An 11,126-nucleotide genomic window follows, 5' to 3' on the forward strand; every position below is an offset into this window, starting at 1 on the left:
ATTACTATATTATTAATTATTATTATTATTAGTAGTAGTATTATTATTAGTATTATACATAAAATACTACGACGAGGTCATGAGCGTGCCATTTTCAAAACGGGTTTTATGAGCGGGATAGAGCTAAGGAAATTATGTGTTATGGCTATGAAGGTTATGGGTATGGTTCATGAGTATGCTTGTAAGGCCAATCTAGTGTTTATCGTCTCCGTTGCGTTTACGTACCTTTCCTGCAATATTGAATCTCAATATTGATACGTGAGTACTCATAATTTAATTTTTATATACTAATAGTGTATCCCTGACTAGTGCTCGAGAAAATAGGATTATGCATATTTGTACATTTGATATTGCCCTTAGATAGGTTATGTTGAATCTTAAAGGTTATTATACTAGGGATGAAATAAGGTATAAGATATGCATGTCATTGGAAAGCTAGCGAAAAATTAAGAACTTTTCATTTAGAATATCGAATGAATTCGATGAACGGTTAGAAAGTTATGAATTAAACAATTAATTTCGTAATTAAAATTGCTGATATTAATTAGTGAACTAATTTTCTGAGTTATAAAAAGTGGTTATTTGAATTCTACTCGTCGAGTAGATGAATTTTCATATAAAGCACGTCTCGTTTCGTTGAACGGTTGTCAAGTTATGGACAAAAGAAGTTTTGTAAATTTTGATGAAATGTTGAAACGGAAACTGAAATTCTCACTGATCTGCGTTGTTTCAGATTAAAACAAAAATACCACTGAATTCTTTGCTGAAAGGTCTAACAAACGACTCTGGCCATTTGTCAATTCGAGTCTCGACGATTTTTCTAAAAATCGTCAAAGTTGACTGTTTGGTCACATTTTAAAATTTTGAAAAGAGCTGAAACTTTTTATTTGAAAATGTCAGTTTTGTATCAGTTGTCATGGTCGGCCTGATGTGTGTTTACTTTTGCCAAAAATCATGTTATATCTTTGTGGTAACGAGAATTTACAGGCTTTGACCGTTTGTCAATCCGAGTTTCGATGAATTTTCTAAAAATCTCCAAAGTAGGCTACTCGGTCACTTTTGTAAATTTATTAAAGCTGAAAAATTAACTTTGAAACGCCGAAACCACGTTGGCAACTACGAGTTGTCTAGGTTTAGTTAACTTCTGTAAAATTTATGTTTAATCTTTTTGGTAATGTGTAACTTTTATCTTTGGCCGTTTATAAATCGGAGTTCCGATAATTTTTCTAAAAATCGCTGAAGTGGCCGTTTAGTCATGTTTGACCGAAAAATCACTTTTGTATAAGTTATTGTATTTTTGCATGCGACCTCGTTTTTACTTTAACCTTTGACTTTTGACCTTGAACTTTGACTTTTCCCGTTAACTTTTCAGTTATTTTTTTTTTGTGTTGACTTTCTCTAAATACTAAAATACTATTTTATGATTATGAAACCATTTGTGTTACGTTGTTTCACACGTCACCTTTTACTAGAATTTTAACTGAGCATGGGTAATATAACATGTTACTATACTGTTGAGTCAGACTCGAGCATTAGGATTGTGGTACACTATGACTTGGCCTAAATTGTTAGACAAATATTGACCAACATATAAATATATATAATTAATATAGGTTCGTGAATCCGAGGCCAACCTTGCACTTGTTCAATGACGTTATATGTATTTTTACTACGAAATACAGTATGGTGAGTTTCATTACTCCCTTTTTATATATATTTTTGGGACTGAGAATACATGCGCTGCTTTTATAAATGTTTTACGATATAGACACAAGTAATCGAAACTACATTCTATGGTTGAATTATCGAAGTCGAATATGCCCCTTTTTATTAAGTCTGGTAATCTAAGAATTAGGGAACAGACACCCTAATTGACGCGAATCCTAAAGATAGATCTATTGGGCCTAACAAACCCCATCCAAAGTACCGGATGCTTTAGTACTTCGAAATTTATATCATGTCCGAAGGAGGATCCCGGAATGATAGGGGATATTCTTATATGCATATTGTTAATGTCGGTTACCAGGTGTTCACCATTTGAATGATTATTTTTGTCTCTATGCATGGGACGTATATTTATGAGAACTGGAAATGAAATTCTTGTGGTCTATTAAAATGATGGAAATAAATGATTATGATAAACTAATGAACTCACCAACCTTTTGGTTGACACTTGAAAGCATGTTTATTCTCAGGTTTGAAAGAGATCTTCCGCTGTGCATTAGCTCATTTTAAAGATATTACTTGGAGTCATTCATGACATATTTCAAAAGACGTTGCATTCGAGTCGTTGAAGTTCATTAAAGATTATTATTAAGTAAATGACAGATTAGGTCATTTATAGTTTGGATATTATGAAATGGTATGCATACATGTCAATTTTCGATGTAAAGAAAGATTGTCTTTTAAAAACGAATGCAATGTTTGTAAAATGTATCATATAGAGGTCAAATACCTCGCAATGTAATCAACTATTGTGAATCGTTTATAATGTATATGAACGGGTCCTTTCAGTTGGTATCAGAGCGGTGGTCTTAGCGAACCAGGTCTGCATTAGTGTGTCTAACTGATAAGTCGTTAGGATACATTAGTGAGTCTGGACTTCGACCGTGACTGCATGTCAAAAGTTTTGCTTATCATTTCGTGTCGAAAATTACCTGCTTATCATTTTTAAGTCTAGACGCGCTTTCCTGCATTTATTGCATAATAGTGTATAGACGAATTCTTATCTTAGCATATCTGATACTGTGAACTTTGACTGACATTTTTCAAAGATTCTCCGTAATTTATGGGATTTTGGTATTATATATACATATGTAAATTATGTATAGAAAGATATCAAATCTAACTCCTATAATCTATTTCATATCAAAAATTCATTCCCTTGATCATACGAGATGGATCCCTCAACCAGTTCGAATTCCTCAGATTACGACAGCTATTCCGATATGGAGTCTCATTCCAGCTCCGAAAGCAGTATGACCGGAATAGATCAACCAATCAGTCATCACCTATTCTGGATGAATTGGGGATGGGTTCGTAGCCTCCTCAATCATTGGAGACAAGAAGAAGGTGATCCCTTCCATCCACCACATTGCCCTCTTGACGAAGAACCTGAAGCACTTACCGGCGAACCTGTCCGAAACACCATTTTCTCGCTCATTTCCAGAGTATCTCGTCACGATTATATATTACATCAAATTTTAGATTTTATTTATCCGCTCGTCAGAACCGACAATCACCCCGGTGTAATACAAGAAGTCAACGAGCTTCGCGCTCGGGTAGTGACTTTGGAGAATATGGTGCAGAGATTACAAACACCAGCAGCAGCATCAGCAGCATAACCAGTAACACCATCATCAACGCCAATAGTACCATTACCACCCCAACCACAACCACGTCGTAAACCTCAACTTTACACTCTGTCCCACGAGCACCAATGTCATACGCCCTGTAGATACCAAGGAATACCAACAACAATAACCGACGAAGTATTAATTCATAACTTCATTGGAGAAACATTCCGCGCAGATTATGTAATCTCTAAAGTCTTAGAGATTATCTAATCTAGCCCTAACCATAAATCAGTTAAGCGAACCAAAATGATAGAAGGAAGAGTAGAAACCCTGACAAAAATGGTGTGTGATTAACAAGCTAAACTTGTCTTACCAACAGCATCAACAGTACCGTCAGCGTCACCAGCATCATCAGTACAGTCAACATCAGAATCAACAACACCTATAACATCACAAACTCCGTCAGCTCAAAAATCACTATGGACATCATTACGAATCAATAACCCGTATATTGTATCAACTAGTTATGAAGAATTAACTCATTCCCTTTGAAGAAATTATATGTATATTTTATATATTTTGAAATAAAAATAAATCTTTCCATGCTAAGCTATTGTGTGTGAATCTTAACTACTCGGTTAATTCATATTACAAATATGCAATAATGTACGTCATTCGGCCGCAACTTAACCAGCGTTAACTACAATCTCTGTCGCAATTCAACAAATTCCAATTCATAATAAATCAAGTATATATTTGATTTTACACTTTCATCATCGATGTACCCGAAACTTTTCAGATAACATCATTCGTACTTTGCGAAATTCACAAGAATTCCACGAACCGAACATCATACATCAACAAATAACGAAGTATTGATTCATAATTTCAATATTATTAAAGAAATACTGCGTAAAAGTTATGTACTTTTTAAAGCCTTTAGGGATTATTCAATATCTAGTTTCAACCGTAAATCAAATGAGTTTAATTTAACATTAACTCATTAAATCTATGTTACATCTGAAGAAAATATACATATATATATTTTCATAAAGACTGTAATAAAATTCTTTTGTACAAAATATTAATTGTGAAATTTTTTTAACGGGTAGGTAATACCCGAGAGATATATAAATTCACAATTAATATATTACATTCTTCGAATCTGATTCAGCAAATCATCCATTATACTCCCTACTTTCACAACAATATACATTCTTTTATAGAAATCAAAACAACCATACTCATTCAAAATTTAATTACATATTCTGATTTTGAAATCTCAAAATTCAACTTGAGATATGACCAAAATCATCACTCTTAGATCCTTACATCTTTCACAAGCTATACTTTGACTTCAAAACTGTGATAGAACATCACTTTTAATCGTAACACTCAGAGGAATATGAAAATCATTCGAGATTCAGGAAGATTTCACCATCTGGATATTGACTATGACAATCTGCATTTAAAACCCTTCTAAATTCCGGAAGATACTTCAAATAATGAACAATCGAGATGATGATCCAACCACACATTATCCAAAGTGTTGTACCTGAAAAGCTCTCGAAACCAAAGTCGTAGTTTAACCCGTGCCCACGTCAAATTATTTAGCATTTATTAGCAAAAAAAAAAAAAAAAAAAAAAAAAAAAAAAAAAAAAAAAAAAAAAACATTTCAATTCCTTTTCAAAGTAGCCGATTTTGTCACAGCTTCAGCAAGTCAACTTCGACATTTCAGTCGGACTAGTCTTATTTTAACCCCGATAAATACGTTGCCCTTTCGTCATTATTACTGGAAAACCTTTCATATTACACCATATTACCACCAGCGTTTAATCATCTAAAACACGATTCTTCTGAACCCACCGCGGATTGATAACCAGAGATTCAGATATTATAGCATTAAATGCAGAGGAAACATAAAAATGGTAGATGGTTTAAACGGTCAAAAGTCTGATGATAAAAGATAGTGAGTTGGTAAAGCACAGAAAAAGAAAGAATTTGGTACTGAAAAACGGATTGAGCAAAGTATGAAGGAAGCCATGGACAAATCACAGAGACTGAATCTGCCTTCAAAGGATCCAAATGATTCAGTGCCTGCTGAACTCGTTAGCAAACACCTTACTTCTTATTCTAAACCTTCACAGACAGATATTCTTCATCATCATCATATCTAAAATATTATAAGATATCTTCGTATCTTCCATTATACAGATTCTCCATATCTTTGGAGATATTTTCACAACTATTCTTATCAAGTATCATTTATCTCTCCGTAATATCTGCAACATAAAAGAAACTGTGTTAGTTTCTAAATTCTGAAAAATTTGAATATGAATGTTTTTGAAGTGGTGTTGGGAACTGATGCATGGGTTAGTATAATATAATGACACTTGATCAACGTCATTATATTACAGTAATTCATGCTAAGTTTCTAATGGACGTGATGATTCACAGGACATACCGTCATCATGTGTCATTTACACGACTCTTACATTCTATCTAACCTCTAAATATATCAAGAAAATATTTCTTGATGATTCGGTCTTTTCCAGGGTATTCTGGTAATTTAACAAATCAATATTTTACCATTACCATTTCCTTCTTAGAACAATTACTATGTTCATTCTGAAATCTATACCTACGAATTCTGGACCATTACAAGAGATGTTAAATCGCAAGAAGAAGAAATGAAAGGACAAAGCTCCGAAACAGAAATTGGAGTATAGATCGCAACAAATAGAAGGGAGCATTAACTATGGATGACAATGATTATAGAAGACAGAAGTAGGGACATCGAAGTATAAGGGAAGATATAAAACCCAACAACCACCCGTAAATTATAAACCATAGATGTCAATGCAAATAGCAATATAAAGACACGGGACGACTAGAAAAACTATAAACCCAAGAGTATAGTAGAAGTAAATAGATTCTTCCGGTGGCAGATTAAAAAGAAGAATGACAGATATGAAAGTTAAGAGGATATCAAGGATCAGGATGGGATGGAGCATATTAATGAATACTTTAAAGTATGAATTGAGGAAGAAAGAATAGAAGGTGTAAGTTGTAAGAAAACGAAGGGGGTGGATTTATAGACACAGCAATCAAAGCAGATTATCGCGTATAACCAAAGAGGATCCTAATCTCCTTAATTACCGACGAATCAAATCTTATTATGGAGATCTTCTTCTAAATTCCTTAAATTTCGGAAATCAATCTTGACTACGCCACCTGTTAGGTCAAACCTGCATTTATTCATTTTCACTCTTAGGTGATAGCTTCATTCGTGCTCTTCACAAAAACAAATCGTTTTATCTATATCACTCAATTATGATAAAACTCTATTATCGATTCATATTCGTCATGAAAACATTTTATTAGTTAGCCATGATGACCTCGATCAAATTTCGGGACGAAATTTCTTTTAACGGGTAGGTAATGTGATGACCCGGAAATTTCCGATCAAATTTAAACTTTAATCTTTATATATATCCGACACGATAAGCAAAAATCTGTATTGTTGAGTCTCGAAAGCTTTGAAACTATATTCATGTAATCAAGTTACCATTTGACCATGCCTAACGATTCACGAACATCTATGTGTATATAGATATGTGTATATAATAAATACTTAATAAGTGAAGGCGTTAACAAGGTATTAGATATATAATACTTTACAAGAACGTATTTTGTTTCAAAATAAGTTTATTATGCTTATCGATGTTTAGATGAAAATATCAAATGATTGATTTATAAGATACATTGAATTAGGATGAAGAGTCTCTGTTATGAGGTCCACTTTGAATTAGAAAATCCTTACTTTTAACGGTATTCGAAATATTTGGAAAAGTGATTGTATATAAGAACAAAAGTGTTAATTATTGGGGATTAGACAAAAGTTGGTGGAGGATTGAATTTCATAACCCTTGTTATTTGATTCGATCGATACTAAGTTATTTTATTTAGAAAGGTTAAGGAAACTAAAATAAACGTTAGCATATAAAGGAATTATAGGTTTAGAGTGTAAATGTTACGTGTTATAAGATTTCCTAAACGAATTTAAAATAAACTTTGAACTATTATTAGTTTTCAAAAACTAATTATTATACTATTATATTAATACTTCCATGATATACAATATGTACAAGTTTATATATTTTAAATAAAAATATATTTATATGTTACAAAAAGATGAATTACAATATCAAACTAGTCATAAAACGTTTTGATTTAAACTAATATTATTATATATGTTTTGATAAACAATGAGACTAGGATTTATAAAAGGAAATGATCAAAATACTTAAAAGATAAAGTTACACTTTAAGTGGGTTAGTTTTTAATTAATTTAAGTCTAGTTATTAATAAAGGTACATGTCACAAAACGTTTAATTTAAAATAAAATATTTTGACAAACAACGAGACTTTAATTTATAGAAGGAAATGACCACAACACTCAATTTTATAAGTTATATTTTTATAAAGGTAATTTATTGTTGAGTAAGTCTAATTTTTGTAAAAGGTACACGTCACGTAACGTAAAAGACTAGTTTTCTAAACGTACGAAAGTGCGCCCGAAAAACCGAAAGTGGTACATGAGTCGTGAGACCACGACCGTGTCATTTTTGTAAAAATTATATTTTTACCATGACCATAAATATAATATAATATTTAATTAATTCTAAAGATTAAATATATTATATATTAAATATTATATATATGTAAGTGTCGGTAACAACATTGTAAATGGACAACATTGTAAATGGAATCTTCGCATGAGGGAGTAGGTAGTGTCAAGTATTATAAATCAAACGTTTTGCAGTTTATGATTCATTCATTTCATTCACCAATATCTCGAACCTCTCTCTATATATAAATTATAATAATAATAATTATTATTATTATTATTATTATTATTACTATATTATTAATTATTATTATTATTAGTAGTAGTATTATTATTAGTATTATACATAAAATACTACGACGAGGTCATGAGCGTGCCATTTTCAAAACGGGTTTTATGAGCGGGATAGAGCTAAGGAAATTATGTGTTATGGCTATGAAGGTTATGGGTATGGTTCATGAGTATGCTTGTAAGGCCAATCTAGTGTTTATCGTCTCCGTTGCGTTTACGTACCTTTCCTGCAATATTGAATCTCAATATTGATACGTGAGTACTCATAATTTAATTTTTATATACTAATAGTGTATCCCTGACTAGTGCTCGAGAAAATAGGATTATGCATATTTGTACATTTGATATTGCCCTTAGATAGGTTATGTTGAATCTTAAAGGTTATTATACTAGGGATGAAATAAGGTATAAGATATGCATGTCATTGGAAAGCTAGCGAAAAATTAAGAACTTTTCATTTAGAATATCGAATGAATTCGATGAACGGTTAGAAAGTTATGAATTAAACAATTAATTTCGTAATTAAAATTGCTGATATTAATTAGTGAACTAATTTTCTGAGTTATAAAAAGTGGTTATTTGAATTCTACTCGTCGAGTAGATGAATTTTCATATAAAGCACGTCTCGTTTCGTTGAACGGTTGTCAAGTTATGGACAAAAGAAGTTTTGTAAATTTTGATGAAATGTTGAAACGGAAACTGAAATTCTCGCTGATCTGCGTTGTTTCAGATTAAAACAAAAATACCACTGAATTCTTTGCTGAAAGGTCTAACAAACGACTCTGGCCATTTGTCAATTCGAGTCTCGACGATTTTTCTAAAAATCGTCAAAGTTGACTGTTTGGTCACATTTTAAAATTTTGAAAAGAGCTGAAACTTTTTATTTGAAAATGTCAGTTTTGTATCAGTTGTCATGGTCGGCCTGATGTGTGTTTACTTTTGCCAAAAATCATGTTATATCTTTGTGGTAACGAGAATTTACAGGCTTTGACCGTTTGTCAATCCGAGTTTCGATGAATTTTCTAAAAATCTCCAAAGTAGGCTACTCGGTCACTTTTGTAAATTTATTAAAGCTGAAAAATTAACTTTGAAACGCCGAAACCACGTTGGCAACTACGAGTTGTCTAGGTTTAGTTAACTTCTGTAAAATTTATGTTTAATCTTTTTGGTAATGTGTAACTTTTATCTTTGGCCGTTTATAAATCGGAGTTCCGATAATTTTTCTAAAAATCGCTGAAGTGGCCGTTTAGTCATGTTTGACCGAAAAATCACTTTTGTATAAGTTATTGTATTTTTGCATGCGACCTCGTTTTTACTTTAACCTTTGACTTTTGACCTTGAACTTTGACTTTTCCCGTTAACTTTTCAGTTATTTTTTTTTGTGTTGACTTTCTCTAAATACTAAAATACTATTTTATGATTATGAAACCATTTGTGTTACGTTGTTTCACACGTCACCTTTTACTAGAATTTTAACTGAGCATGGGTAATATAACATGTTACTATACTGTTGAGTCAGACTCGAGCATTAGGATTGTGGTACACTATGACTTGGCCTAAATTGTTAGACAAATATTGACCAACATATAAATATATATAATTAATATAGGTTCGTGAATCCGAGGCCAACCTTGCACTTGTTCAATGACGTTATATGTATTTTTACTACGAAATACAGTATGGTGAGTTTCATTACTCCCTTTTTATATATATTTTTGGGACTGAGAATACATGCGCTGCTTTTATAAATGTTTTACGATATAGACACAAGTAATCGAAACTACATTCTATGGTTGAATTATCGAAGATGAATATGCCCCTTTTTATTAAGTCTGGTAATCTAAGAATTAGGGAACAGACACCCTAATTGACGCGAATCCTAAAGATAGATCTATTGGGCCTAACAAACCCCATCCAAAGTACCGGATGCTTTAGTACTTCGAAATTTATATCATGTCCGAAGGAGGATCCCGGAATGATAGGGGATATTCTTATATGCATATTGTTAATGTCGGTTACCAGGTGTTCACCATTTGAATGATTATTTTTGTCTCTATGCATGGGACGTATATTTATGAGAACTGGAAATGAAATTCTTGTGGTCTATTAAAATGATGGAAATAAATGATTATGATAAACTAATGAACTCACCAACCTTTTGGTTGACACTTGAAAGCATGTTTATTCTCAGGTTTGAAAGAGATCTTCCGCTGTGCATTAGCTCATTTTAAAGATATTACTTGGAGTCATTCATGACATATTTCAAAAGACGTTGCATTCGAGTCGTTGAAGTTCATTAAAGATTATTATTAAGTAAATGACAGATTAGGTCATTTATAGTTTGGATATTATGAAATGGTATGCATACATGTCAATTTTCGATGTAAAGAAAGATTGTCTTTTAAAAACGAATGCAATGTTTGTAAAATGTATCATATAGAGGTCAAATACCTCGCAATGTAATCAACTATTGTGAATCGTTTATAATGTATATGAACGGGTCCTTTCATGATGATAAACTAATGAACTCACCAACCTTTTGGTTGACACTTTAAAGCATGTTTATTCTCAGGTATGAAAGAAATCTTCAGCTGTGCATTTGCTCATTTTAGAGAAATTACTTGGATTCATTCATGACATATTTCAAAAGACATATCATTCGAGTCGTTGAGTTCATCAAGATTATTATTAAGTAAATTATAGCTGGTTATATTATGAAATGGTAGGCATGCCGTCAACTTTCGATGAAATGAAAGTTTGTCTTTTAAAAACGAATGCAATGTTTGTAAAATGTATCATATAGAGGTCAAATACCTCGCGATGTAACCAAATGTAATGTATTCGTCCAGATGGATTAGGACGGGTCGTTATAGGTGGTATCAGAGCGGTGGTCTTAGCGAACCAGATC

Source organism: Rutidosis leptorrhynchoides, chromosome 5 (assembly GCF_046630445.1).
Source record: "Rutidosis leptorrhynchoides isolate AG116_Rl617_1_P2 chromosome 5, CSIRO_AGI_Rlap_v1, whole genome shotgun sequence".
NCBI lineage: Eukaryota > Viridiplantae > Streptophyta > Magnoliopsida > Asterales > Asteraceae > Rutidosis > Rutidosis leptorrhynchoides.